General features: G+C 39.5%; 1 protein-coding gene and 1 pseudogene across 13 annotated transcripts in view; one reads left to right on the top strand and one right to left on the bottom strand.

Annotated features, from left to right (window-relative positions):
• DLGAP1 (DLG associated protein 1) overlaps window positions 1-14,876 on the bottom strand; it is a 320,351-nt gene that overhangs the window by 286,884 nt on the left and 18,591 nt on the right. The window lies entirely within an intron of this gene.
• LOC132436379 (cytochrome c oxidase assembly protein COX11, mitochondrial-like) lies at window positions 3,605-4,709 on the top strand (annotated as a pseudogene).

The raw sequence follows: 14,876 nt of genomic DNA, 5'->3' as shown, positions 1-14,876 counted from the left end.
AAGATGGATGGACCTAGAGATCATCATACAAAGTGAAGTAAGCCAGGCAAAGACAAATATCATATGACATCACTTATATGTGGAACCTAAAAAAGAAAAGATACAAATGAACTTAGTTACAAAACAGAAATACACCCACAGACATAGGAAACAAACTTACGGTTACCAAAGGGGAAGGAGGGGGGACACATTAGGAGGTTGGGATTAACGCATACATAGTACTATATATAAATAGATAATCAACAAGGACCTACTGTACAGCACAGAGAGCTATACTCAAGATTTTGTAATAACCTATAAGGGAAAAGAATCTGAAAAAGAATATATATATATATATATATATATATATATATATATATATATAAAACTGAATATAACTGAATCACTGTGCTGAACACCTAAAACTAACACGACATTGTAAGTCAACCATACCTCAAAAAAATTCTGTTTTCTCAAAACTAAATTTGTATTTTCATTCCAGATCTCCCATATGAACTTCAGGTACCTGACAACTTTACTTAGATTCCTTGAAGCACTTCACACGCAGCACCTTCAAAATCAAACTCATTTTCTCTTCCCCCTTTCCTGCCCACACCCCACTGTAGCTCTTCTCGAATTCCCTACTTCAGTGAATGGAAACACCATCTTTTATGCAAGTCAGAGACGGAGGTACCATTCCGGACACTTCCTTTTCCCTCAACATCGCCAAGTCCTATAGATTGGGAAGCTCTGGGAACTATCCACCTGCCTCAACATCACTGTCACCAGCCTAGTCCAAGTCACCATTTTCTTTCACCTGAGATGCTATACTTGTCTTCTAACTGGTTCTCCTTTCATTTTATTTATCTTTTCACTTCCTCTAAAGGGATGTTTTCAGAAGGCAACCTGGATATCATCTCTCCCCACTCCTGCTGTTCTACGCACACAAACAAGGAAATAAAGATTCAAATTTTAGACACTACCTCCAGGACCCTGACAGATAGAGTCCTGCATATCTTCCCAGACTCATTTTGCACCACCTTGGTGACCTAACCACACTAGATTTATTTCTGACCCTTTTGTTTCTCCCTACCTTTGCCTGATTCCCCTGGCTCATTGTCTAATTGACTTTAAATCTTCCTTCAGACCCGATCCCAACCGCTATTTCCTAGGGTGTGCTTCCCCCAACTTCTTAAGTCAATCTGCTATCACAGTATCATAATCTCCTTTGTAGGTACTGAGCAAACTGATCACTCGGAATAGGTTTTTACTTACGAGTAGAGGGTTCAGAAGGTGCTTGGGCTACTACACTCTTGGTATCTTTGAAGACACTTGCTTGAGTTGCCTCTTAGTTTTAAACTTTACTTAGTTTTAAACTTCACTGTGGAGAGACCTGATTTCCCACTGGTCACTCTTCTAACAGGGCAAGGATGAGGGTTGGGTTGTATGGAGGGAAAGCAGGGAAGAAACATTTTTGGCTCAGGGACCCAGCAGTCTGATCTTAGGTGCAAGATGTTTAGGGTAGTGCTAAGAAATACTAGTTGCCCATCCCCTAGAATCTCAAGGGGTCCTAGTTCTATGGGAATTTGAAGTCAGCCACAGTTCCTGCCAGCAAAGGAAGGGACAACCAAGACTGCAGACAGGGTAAGCTCCCAGCATAATTCAATGTAGCCCTTGCCACGGTAGTAAATTTAAATTTATTTGTGTCATTGATTTGAGTAATGTTTATCTCCCCACTGATAATGGGAGCATGAGAGTAGGAATCAGGTCTGTTTCTTTCTTTCTTTCTTTTTTTTTTTAACATCTTTATTGGGGTATAATTGCTTTACAATGGTGTGTTACTTTCTACTTTATAACGAAGTGAATCAGTTATACGTATATTCCCATATCTCTTCCCTCTTGCGTCTCCCTCCCTCCCACCCTCCCTATCCCACCCCTCCAGGCGGTCACAAAGCACCGAGCTGATCTCCCTGTGCTATGCGGCTGCTTCCCACTAGCTATGTACCTTACTAGAGTCTGTCATACAGAGTGAAGTCAGTCAGAAAGAGAAAGACAAATACCGTATGCTAACACATATATATGGAATTTAAGGAAAAAAAATGTCATGAAGAACCTAGGGGTAAGACAGGAATAAAGACACAGACCTACTGGAGAACGGACTTGAGGATATGGGGAGGGGGAAGGGTGATATATACACGTCTGTTTCTGATCATCACTGAATCCTTTGCGATTACACAGGGCCTGGCAACAGTAGGCATTTAATAAATAGTTTTTGAATGAATCAGTGAAAGAGCTCTTAAATTGGCAGGCTGTGGTGGGAGGGTAATGATAGCGTAATTGCTACTAGTGGAATCATTTAAAGCATATGTTCTATGTGGGGTGTCAGGACTAGTCTTCCTGTTTATGAAATCTGACCATTTTATATCGTTCCCTTGTCATCACAGCTGTGATCTCGCTACCGCATGAAGAGCCACTATTAAGCATTTTGCTTAGAAAATGAGCATGCAGGATGTTTTAAGATATCATAAGATTTACTAAATTCATAATTGAATTTCCCCAGTGAAGACATTTTCCTTTTGAAAGGAGGGCACACCTAAAAACAATCAACTTAAGTTGCCGTGCTCAGGCAAATTACATCTTTGCGTACACAGGGAGCTTTCGGTAGGACCCCAGAATCAAGGTGGGTAATTAAAACCTGTCAAAGAAAATGCGATGGGGAAAGATGAAGATGGACAAGTCTTTTGAATCATCCAAAAGAACACAGCTTGATGGGCTTGAGTTTACAAAGCAGCAGCCTCCTAGAACAGGCTGTTAAAGGAAGATCTCTGAGCACCGGAAGAAGCAGCTTGCGTTTATGAAGAAGTAGTATGCTAGGCTGACTGTGTTTTACTTTTATTTTTGAAGATTAACTTGGTCGATGGGTATACATATAACCTGCGCTTCCTTACGCAAAGTCATCTTTCTAGAAAGAAAACAGGAGGAAAATATTTCTAAATGTTCACAGGACTGGTTTCCACTGAATTTTCTCACTTCTCTTCCTGGCAGCCATTCCGAACAACAAAAACAATAATACAACAAAACAAAGAGAATTACCCAGAAATCACATTTTCAGCAAAACCAGCAGAACACCCACAAACTCCCCAATCGGAGTCAGGCAGAAAGCCGAGGAGGAAAGGGATAGGAACGTGGCAGGTAAATGAGAGGTAGGAAGGGGACCTAGCTGCAGCAGAGCTCAAAGAGCTCTGCCAAGTACACCCTCCCCCGAAGCGAGGACCTCAGTCTGAGAGCATTGCAGTGTGGAAAGGCAGGGACTGATGTAGGTGGTGGAGGGTGAATGGGCAAATCTCACTAAGGGCCAGAAACATTCTTTCTAAAAATGACTGTATCATTTCTGTCCCCATGTGACTGGTAACGTGCGGGGTCATCCATGAAATAACGGAGGGAGAAAAGAACTAGGTTTTGTCTGAGAGTCAGAGGATGTGTGAGTACACAGATGCAGCATACTATAAAGAAACAGTGGATAACTGTAGCGACAGCAAAGGAAGCCCTCGGTTCACGAATGCTTGAAAAATGACTGCCTACCTTCTGATTCTCTTAAAAAAAAACAACAAAACTTGTTCAGGCCATGGGAGGGCTCTGGCGTCCGGGATGAAGGCGCGTCGCTCTCGCTCTCTGCGGGTGGCCCTGGAATCACCCTGGGAACCGGACCAGGGCTGCGGAGAGGGTAGAGCCTTGTCTCCGGTCGGGGAGGAGCGGGACAGGGGGCGCCTAGAGGGAGCTGAGACGGCTCGGGACAGGGAGGCGCCCGAGGCTGGCGGTGCGGCCGCCGCGGCGGCCGAAGAGCACGAACCCCCTCACGCGCGCACAGGACGAGGATTGGCGGCGGCCGAACAAGACACTCCTCACGAACTTGGCCGCTGCGGCCGTGGGCATGCTGGGGAGGTGTCCTGCGCTGCCGTGCCCCTTTACCGGCTCTACGGCCGGACTACTGGACCTGGAGAATCGGCAGTAGCAGGTCATGCATCAGACCAGACTGGAAACATGGTACCTGTTAAGGATCGCATCACTGAAGTCACCTTTAATGCAGATGTGCATGCAAGTCTCCAGTGGAACTTTAGACCTCAGCAAACAGAAATACACGTAGTGCCAGGGGAGACTGCACTGGCGTTTTATAAAGCTAAGACTCCTACTGACAAACCAGTAAACGGAATTTCTACATACAATGTCGTACCATTTGAAGCTGGACAGTATTTCAGTAAAATACAGTGCTTCTGTTTTGTTTTGAAGAACAAGGGCTTAATCCACAAGAGGGAGTAGATATGCCAGTATTTTTCTACATTGATCCTGAATTTGCTGAAGATCCAAGAATGGTGAATGTTGATCTCATCATTCTTTCTTATACTGTTTTTTTTTTTTTTTTTTTTCGGTACGCGGGCTTCTCACTGTTGTGGCCTGTCCCGTTGCGGAGCACAGGCTCCAGACGTGCAGGCTCAGCAGCCATGGCTCACGGGCCCAGCCGCTCCGCGGCATGTGGGATCTTCCCGGACAGGGGCACGAACCCGTGTCCCCTTCATCGGCAGGCGGACTCTCAACCACTGCGCCACCAGGGAAGCCCAGCAGTCACTATTTTAAAAGCTCAAAATGGAAGAGGAATCACTAAAGCCCTAAGAGCTTGCCCAAAGATTACATTCTGATTTCAAATTTGACTGTATTTTTCCTTTAAGATCTAGGGCTATTTTACATTCAGAGTACTAAATAAGTACTTTGACATTTCAGTACCATGAAATTTAAATAAAATGTATATCTAGTAGGCTTCTAGCATTTCTTGTGATAGTTCCAAGTCTCCGAATTTTAAAATGTAAGTGCGATTGTGAAGATTTACCGCCAGCAGAGTTCTTCTGAAAAAAGATGTATTAAACTGTTTGAATAGTAAAAAAAAAAAAAAAAAAAAACCCAAAACCAAAAAGCTTGTTCAAATAAGAGTAACATAAAAGGAACATGCATGCAGGTCTTCTAGGGAATATGGAAAACAGCAGCCACAAATTTCTTATAAATAATGAAAATGTACCAGGAAAATATGTTGCCACGAAGTTTAAAAGCATAACCCAACTTAGAAACAGTAATTCATGAAGCAATTACAGCTATAAAGGAAGATCACAAAGCAGAATGATAAGAACTCAGGGGAAAAAGTGAGAAAACGAAGGTTGCTGGTAGACAGCTGGAGGATGTGAAATAGGAACTGGCAGAATTGAAGGAAAGGAAGGTCAATAAAGGGACACAAAAGACAAGAAGGAAAAGAGCACAGAAATGGTGCCGAGATAAAAAGGATAAAGAAGGATTAGAGAAACAAGGCAATATAGCCAACATATGCGTAGCTGTGATTCGCAAAGAAAGTCAAACCAATGGAATAGAATAATTATCTTAAAATATAAGGCAAGAGAGCTTTTCTGAAATAAAAAGTCTAAAATCTATTTAATGAAAAGGTAACCATTTTATCAGTGAGACGTCATTCAGAATGGTCAGTGTAAAGAAATGTCTCAGAAAAAGTTTTGAAAGGAATCCTTTAGGTGGTCAAGCAAAAAGATAAAATGAGGTTAAGGGAGAGAAAATGAGGTGGACATTAGACTAACCTGCAGAAACATGTAACCTGAGCGCAGAACAGAGCAGCATCTACAAGAGATTGAGCTAAGAAAGCAGAAGCCAACGATTCTCTGTCTAGTTAAGCTCTTTCCAATGTAAAGACTCAAGTAAAAAGAGCTTTGGACATGCCAGAATTTGGGTACTATTGCTCAAATGAACCTTTCTAGGGGAAAATCCTAGAGGATGGGCTGTAGACAGACATGAAACAGAAAATGTCAACAGAAAAATGTCATCAAAGAACCAGTGGCCAACACCCCCATGTTCATGACGGCACTATTCACAATAGCCAAGACATGGAAGCAACCTAGGTGTCCACTGATGGATGAATGGATAAGGAAGATGTGGCATGCATATATATATATTTACTCAGCCATAAAAATAATGAAATGTTGCCATTTGTGACATGGGTGGACCTTGAGGGCATTATGCTACGTGAAACAAGTCAGACAGAGAAAGACAAATACTGTATGATCTCACTTACGTGTGGAATCTAAAAAAAAAACCCTAAGCTTATAGATACAGAGAACAGATTGATGGTTGCCAGAGGCGGGGGGTGGTGGTTGTGTGAAATGGTGAAGATGGTCAAAAGGTACAAGCTTCCGGTTATAAAATAAAGAAGTCCTGGGGTGTAATGTACAACATGGTGATTATAGTTAATAATCCTGCACTGCATATTTGAAAGTTGCTAAGAGAGTAGATCTTTAAAGTTCTCATCACAAGAAAAAAATTTTTTAACTGTGTATGGTGACAGATGTAAACTAGACTTATGGTGGTGGTCTTTTTTTTAAAATTTAATTTAATTTATTTATTTTTCTACAGCAGGTTCTTATTAGTTATCTATTTTATACATATTAGTGTATACATGTCAATCCCAATCTCCCAATTCATCCCACCACCACCACCACCCCCGCCCCGGCTTTCCCCCCTTGGTGTCCGTATGTTTGTTCTCCACGTCTGTGTCTCTATTTCTGGTGGTGATCATTTTTGCAGTATATACAAATATTGAATCATTATGTTGTACGCCTAAAACTAATATAACGCTATATGTCAGTTATACCTCAATAACAATAAAAAAAGAACCAGTGGCCAAAATCTAGCTCAACACATTTTAAAAGAGGTGTATCATTTTCATGGATTTAAAAGGAATATCTTTATGATCTGATATGACATGAAGTTTCTGTAGCTATACATATGTAGATATACTTTAAGAATTTTTTTCTATTACTAGCTTGTTTTACTTTTTTTCTAAATCCTTAATGGCTGTTGAATATTACGAAATGTCTTTTATGCATATATTGAGATAGTCATGTGTGTTTTCTCCTTTAATCTCCTAGTTGCTGTGAATTCTATGAATATTTTTTTTCTAATGCTAAGGCTTCCTTTCATTAGCAAATAAATCCCGTCTGGTCATGTTATTTTACATTATTTATAATTAGCGAATTTTATTGAAATATTTATTAAGAGTTTTTGCATCAGGTTCGTGAGAGAAATTGCATTACAGTTTTCCTTTCTCAGACTGCCGTCATCTAGTTAAGACTATACGAAATCCTAAAACGAACTGGGCATCTTTTCTTTGTTCATATCTCTAGAAGAATTTTTATATGACAGCAATTAACATTTTCTCGCTGGTTTCATGAAACTATTTGGGTCTGGTCTTTCTTTTTCTGAGTAAATGTTAAACTAATGTGTCAGTTTCTTAAACTGTTAGGGATGTATTCAAGGTTCTTGTTTTTACTGAGTTTTGAATAATTTGTTTTTCTAAGAAATTATCCACTTACGTTTTCAATATATTGGTATAAAATCTATTTCTGTTCTAGTCCTATGATAGATTTAATAGCTACTGTAAATTTATCCCTGTTCCTGTCTTCATTCCTAACAGTGTTTATATTATGCTTTCTTTTTCTCTTTTTGGTGAGCTTATTCAGAGTCTTAGTGATATCAGTATTTTCAAAGAACAGCAATAACACAAAAATATTTACAGTGATCATCTCTGGGTGATTTTGATTATCTTCTTTATTTTCTTATGTATTTTAAAAGTTTCCCCAATAAACGTATATTATGAACCTCCCCAATAATACCAGTAGTAAAGTGATACATTTTTGAACAGAACAAAAAAACGTGGACTGAATAGGAGATTCACAACTGGTTGAATGGCTTTTCCTAGATGGTCTATAAATAATATCAAGAAAAAATGGAGAATGGTCTTCAGTGGTATGCATAAGCCTTTCTTTTTGGCCCTATTCTGAACCGTTTTTTAATCATCAACTTCCATGGTGATATAGTAGACACTATTATGAGATTTAGAATATAATACATCTTGGGAAAATATTTAAAATACTGGATTTTAGATTTAGTATTTCTCCAGTTTTGAGAGTGGAAGCATTCTTTCTGGTCATCCAAATGGCACTTTTAGGTGGGTGAATTAGAAACAAGCTGTCCCCTCCTCAAGACTCTACTGTCATTTTCTGGAAAATTATGGTAATAAATAAACAACTAAGATAACTACTAATATAAACGATGTTCTCTAGAATTAGACTGTGCACAATAGTAAGGAGTGACCTTGGGCTAGAAAGACACATTTGTATCTATAAGATGACATTTAATAAAGATAAACATAATAGTCTACATTATGTTAAACCACCTAAGCGCATAGCACAAGGTAAGACAAACATGTCAAAATGATTTCATGTGAATGAATGGCTCACAGTTTTTATCTGAGTATGAGACAGGTTGGCATGGCTGCCAGACGAGCTGGTACCTTGATAGAAGTAGGGTATTCGTATCCAAAGATTTTCAAAGGGTGCTGTGAAGTCCAAATTCAACTGAAATATTGTTCACAAAATAATATCATAAGTTAAGAGAGATGCTGCTTTTCTTGGAACCAAATACAATTTGTCTGTTGTCAGCTAAAAGAGCTTGATGTCCTATTCTCAGAGAATTGCTGAAGGAACTAGGTATTTTGAAGATAGAAAAATGAAGACTTATGGGCGAACAATAGTTTGTTTTTTTTTTTTTTTTTTGCGGTACGCGGGCCTCTCACTGTTGTGGCCTCTCCTGTTGCGGAGCACAGGCTCCGGGCACGCAGGCTCAGTGGCCATGGCTCACGGGCCCAGCCGCTCCGTGACATGTGGGATCCTCCTGGACCGGGGCACGAACCCGTGTCCCCTGCATTGGCAGGCGGACTCTCAACCACCACGCCACCAGGGAAGCGAACAATAGTTTTAATCAAACATTTGAAGGACTGCCTTGTAGAAGAAAAATTTGATTTATTTCACATAGCTCTACATCCAAGTTAAGGAAAGAGAGGTGGGCTTGGACTCACGATAGAGAAGAATCTTCTAAGAAGGGTGTCAAGAATGGAAACTGCTTCTGGGGTGAAAATTCAGGGACCCTTTCTAGAGGCCATTTGGTACCGTGCAAAAAGCCTTACCATCTGGCATTCCCATTGGCCCAGCGAATCCAGGAATTTCCACTGATTAAGTAATTGGATGCTTCGTGAGGCATTTGTAACAGTGAAAGATTTGGATAGGTTACTAAGTAAATACAGGAAAAGAAAAAAGAAATGTGAGGGGGAAAGAAAAACAAACAGAGCAGAATGGGGGCAAAGAGAATGAACTCAATGGAACAGAAACTACTGTTGCAAGTACAGGGGTGGAAAGGAGCATGAGATATTATTAGAAAATCGCCAGTCAAAATAGGGTTGAATGCAGGCCACTGAGGCAATGGCCCAATTTTTTTGTTAATTAGACGAGAGAATTGTGATTGCTAAAATAAAACTTAGATTGAGGATCTCTAGTGAAGTGAGGTCAACAAAAATAGCTAATAAATGGGAAATTACTTTAGTCCTTTGCAAGTGAAGAAACCTATTACTCATGGGTGTTAAATGGTTTGTAATGTAGAGAAAGGAAACAGATTCCTCTGGAGATCATTCACTATAATGCTGCATCAATAGAGGACTTCAGGATGTAATATACTGAGGAAATGCTGGCTTTGGAAGTGTGCGTTCCATGCTAGACCATAGTCCAAATGTTTGTGACTGTCTCCATCTGAAAACAACGGAAAGGGTAAACAAGTCTGCAGAATAATTATTCAAAATCAGAATTTTTAAATTATTTGAAGATACTAAGATTTACTTGAACTTCTTTTTTTTTGAATGTAAGACGAGTGCATACTATTTGGGAATACTAACCAGAAAAAACGGTCCACATTTTATTGAAAAAGACGTTTAAGGCATTATTCATAATGGTGAAAAATGTAAAAAAAATTCAAATGCGAAATAATTGAGAAATCGGTATTCTCACCATGGTGTGTTAGCATACTTTAATAGCCACAATATTTTTATTAAAATGCTAGACATTAAAAATAATAAGCATTTATTAAAATGATAAGCATATATATGCATACAATGTATATATACAAAATGATACGTTATGATAATTATGAAACTACTGGAAAATTAAATAGTTACTTCTTAATTGCCAGATTCATTGATACACTTTTCATTCCAGGTCTGACTCGATCCCTCTTTGGTAGTTGACCTTGTTCAACTTTTCCTATTTCTTGAAATCCTGATCTCCCTTTACTTCCACGCTGTTTTGATCTTGCTGACCCATTAGCATGGTTTTCCTTTGCTACCTGTCTGTGTTTAAATATCTGTGTAACCTAGGAAACTGGTCTGTGCTGCCTCACCTTCTAACATACATGTCCCAATGTGATCTCATTCACTCAAACTTTCCTCTACCTTCTACGTGATAACTCCCAGCTAATCTTTCTCCAGCCCTGACAGCTTCCTGAACTCCAGACTCATAAATTCAGCTGCCTTCACTTTTCTGTCTTCCTCACCTGAGGACCTTTGACCAACCTGGCACCTTAAGGATATGGTAGAAAGATATATTTACTTCTCTCCATCTTTATTGCTTCTAGCTTAGTCTGAACCACAATCATCTCTGGTCTGAGTTATTGTAATATCCTTCTAAATAATATTCAGATAAGTGAAAGCTTGCCTATGGGACACCTTCAACTGGATATTCTATAGACACATCAGATTCAAGATGTCTAGAACTATATCATCTTTTCCATCCCAACTTATCTTTTCTCCCAGATTACCGATCTCAATTGGAGATACTGACATGCATCCAATTTTTCAAACCATAAATTGGTCTTCATTTCTACTCTTCTCTTTCCTGACAACCAAGTCATTCAACCTCCAAGGCTAGGCAATTCTATGTATTTTAAACACGTTTTGTCCTTTTGAATGGGTAAAGAAGATGTGGTACATATATATAAGGGAATATTACTCAGCCATAAAAAGGAACGAAACTGGGTCATTTGTAGAGATGTGGATGGACCTAGAGTCTGTCACACAGAGTGAAGTAAGCCAGAAAGAGAAAAACAAATACCGTATATTAACGCATATATGTGGAATCTAGAAAAATGGTACAGATGAACCTATCTGTAGGGCAGGAATAGAGACGTAGATGTAGAGAATGGACGTGTGGACATGGGGGGGAAGGGGAGGGTGGGATGAACTGGGAGATTAGGTTTGACATAGACACACTACCATGTGTAAAGTAGCTAGCTAGTGGGAACCTGCTGTATAGCACAGGGAGCTCAGCTCGGTGCTCTGTGACGACCTAGATGGGTGGGATGGGGGGTGGGGTGGGAAGGAGATCCAGGAGGGAGGGGATATATGCATACATATAGCTGATTCACTTCATGGTACAGCAGAAACTAACACAACATTGTAAAGCAATTATACTCCAATAAAAATTAAAAAAAAAAAATTCTTACCATCAGCATCCCTCCTCTCTCCCACTATGGTAAGAAATCCTTGAGTGTAGAAGTTGTATTTTTCAACTTTGTATGCCCAGTCTTTAACAGAGTACCTGACATGTAGTTAATGCTCACAAGTATTTGATTTACAAATTATATTATGTACAAAAAAAGGCAAAAATACATGTAACATGTTAATTGCAAATGTGTAAAATGTGTGTATTTACATATAGATGTTGGAAAGATGTCTTCAAGTGATATGAAGAATTGGCATTTTAGTGTAAGTTTAAGTGAATATTAAACATTCTAAATTTTAAAAAAGCAGCAAATATATAACACATAGGCAAAGAGGAATCTAGACCTAATAGTTTAAAATAGTTTAAAATGGCTTAAAATAGACTAACATAGTTTAAATAGTCTAAATAGTCAAATAGTTTAAAATAATCTAACAAACAAAGAAATTAATGCCCTTTTAGTCCATCTCCGCGTGAAAGAAGTCTCCAGGACCACTGAATGCGTACATTGATCTCAATTAGCTGATATGCTCTGGGCAGATGATTTCACACACTTTTCATACAAAGTTTCAAAAATGATTAGGTTAAAAAAACATATCACAGATGAGGTGGTAGATTCTGTGGCAGGTGGCATAATGGCTCGCCAAAGATGCCCACGTTTTAAGCCAGGGAAACTGTGACAGTGTTACCTTACATGGCAAAAGGGACTTTGCAGAGGTGATTAAGTTAATGATTTTGAGATGGGAGATTATCCTGGATTGTCCAGATGAACCCGATGTGCTTACAGGGGTCTTTGTAAGTGAAAGAGGGAGGCAGGAAAGTCAGAGAAGACGACGTGACCACAGAAGCAGAGATTAGAGTGATGTGATTGCCGGCTCCGAAGATGAAGGGGGAGCCAGGCGTCAAGGAATACAGGCAGCCTCTAGAAGCTGGAAAGTTGGCAAGAAAATGCATTTTCCCCTAGAGCCTCCAGAAGGGACACAGCCCTGCTGATACGATTTTAGCTCAGTGAGACCCATTTCAGACTTCTGATCCCCAGAGCTGTAAGATAATAAATTTGTGTTTAAATCATTAGATTTGCAGTTACTTGTTATAGCAGCAATAGGAAACGAGTACAGATGCTGTAGGATTTCACTTCCTCAAAAGCCTGACTAAACGAAATTGTGTCCTCTAACGGTAACTTCTGCAATGTCTCTTAAATCTGCCTTGTTTCAGTTCATGTTGGTACCGCCATGTTTTCACACTTAATAGTAATAATCATAGCATTTCTTGAGGCATTATATAATATATAATGCTCCCTTTCCAAGCGTTGTTCTACATCTTTTATATTACATTCACCCATTTAATCCTCTCAAGACCCTTACATGATAGGAATTGTTATTACCACCATATTACAAAGGAGGAGCCCATGGCAGAGAGAGGTTAAATAACTCACTCAGAGTTGCCTAATCTGTAAAACACAGGGTTTGAACACAGCTGTTTGGATCCAAAGCTGTACTTTATCTTCCTAAAACTGACTGCATGCCTTTGAATGGCATGACGGTCACTGAAAGTGCCCTCCTCACCAATTGACTATTTATATGCACTCTGTTGTTAACTATTATGGTAGACATAATTTTGACTCCCACGATGTCTAACCCCTGCTGTCACACCCGTGAATATGTTCTGGTTCACGGCAAAAGGGACTTTGCGGATGTCAGTAACGTTACTGATCGGTGATCTTAAAATAGGTCGATTATACTGGATTAATCTGGGTGGACCCACTGTAATCACATGAACCCTTAAAAGAAGAGGGGTGTTATGTCTATGTTATGTCTATGTTACCATAATAAAATAAAATTAAAAAGTAAAAGAAGAGTTTTCTCCTGGCTGAGGGCAGAAGAGAAAGTCAGAGAGATGTGGCAGAGAGAGTCAGAGGGATTTAAAGTACGATCAAAGGTTTGATATGACGTTTGGTGGCTTGCAGATGCAAGGACCTCAGTTGTACAGCCGCGGGGAACTGAATTCCGCTCTCTGCCTAAATTCATTTGGAAGTAGAATCTTCCCCAGAGCCTGCAGATGAGAGCCCAGCCCAGCTGATATCTTCATTTCAGCCTTGGAAGGCCTTGAGCACGCCACTCAGCTGAGCTAGACTGTGCCCAGACTTCTGATCCATGGAGATGTTGACCTTTCTAAACTCCTCTCCCACAAGACTCTGAACTGAGCTGGCTGGTGAAATAACTACTATGATGTTGTGAATTCTATTTCTTCTTCTCTCCCTCTCTCTGTGCCTTTCCTCTCTCCTGCCTGTGATCCATCCATCCATCCATCCATCCATCCATCAATCCACTCACCCACCCACCCACTTGCCTATTAATTCATCCATCCATCCACCTACTCACCTATCCACCCACCTATCCATCACCCATCTGTCCATCCATCCATACATAAATGGTGTTTGTTAGGCACTAAGTCAGGCATGGGAGATACAGAGCTAAATTACTGAGAGATTAGTAAAAATGGGCAAAAGCTAAGAGAAATCCCTACCAATGTGCTTCCAAAGAAATGATATCAAAGCTTCAGAGACATAGTGTTTCAAATGGGGAAACGTTTCTTCTTTATCCTCCCTTTCTTAAACCCCAGGTTGGAATTTTTCTTCCTATCAACCTCCATATTCCTTGTTCAGGTATCTTCATACTGCTTCTTACTTTGCCTTGTATTCTATTTATCTAACCACCCAGTGTCCCACTAGACTACAAACTCTCTAAGAGTATGAGCTATTTTACAAATCTTTGAATTCCCCTCTCATCTCAGCCTCAGCCCTTGTACACAGCAGAACCTCACTTTTTGTTACTTGAATTGATCACTCAGGAAGAGCTCCTTTACGGTAAATCCTATCACACGCTTTACTTTGTAACAGGATCTCCAAGTTCCATCTCAGTATCTATCTATTTCAGGTAATAGGCACCCACAATAATAATTCTTGAAAAATTCCCTATTCCGCAAAGTATTCTAAGGTTATAACCCAAAAGGCTTTTCTAATGAGATGTTACAAGGAAGAAGGAAAGTCATCAACTTCAACTTTTTAAGGAAAAAGCTAATTAAAAAATTGTTTTTGAAATATAGTTGGTTTACAATGTTGTGTTAGTTTCAGGTGTACAGTAAAGTGATTCAGTTATATCTATCTAGTCTTTTTTTTTACATTGTGTTCCACTATAGGTTATTACAAGATATTGAGTATTAGTTCCCTGTGCTATACACTAGGTCCTTGTTGGTTATCAATTTTACATATGGTAGTGTGTATATTTTAATCCCAAACTCTTAATTTATCCCTCTCCCCCTGTCCCCTTTGGTAACCATAAGTTTTCTTTCTATCTCTGTGAGTCTATTTCTGTTTTATAAATAAGTTCATTTGTATCCTTTTTTTAGATTCCACATATGTGGTATCATATGATGTTTGTCTTTCTCTGTCTGACTTCACTTAGTATGATC

This window comes from Delphinus delphis, chromosome 13 (assembly GCF_949987515.2).
Source record: "Delphinus delphis chromosome 13, mDelDel1.2, whole genome shotgun sequence".
Lineage (NCBI taxonomy): Eukaryota > Metazoa > Chordata > Mammalia > Artiodactyla > Delphinidae > Delphinus > Delphinus delphis.
The sequence above is the reverse complement of the archived record's forward strand: the minus strand, read 5'-3'. Positions and strand labels throughout refer to the sequence as shown.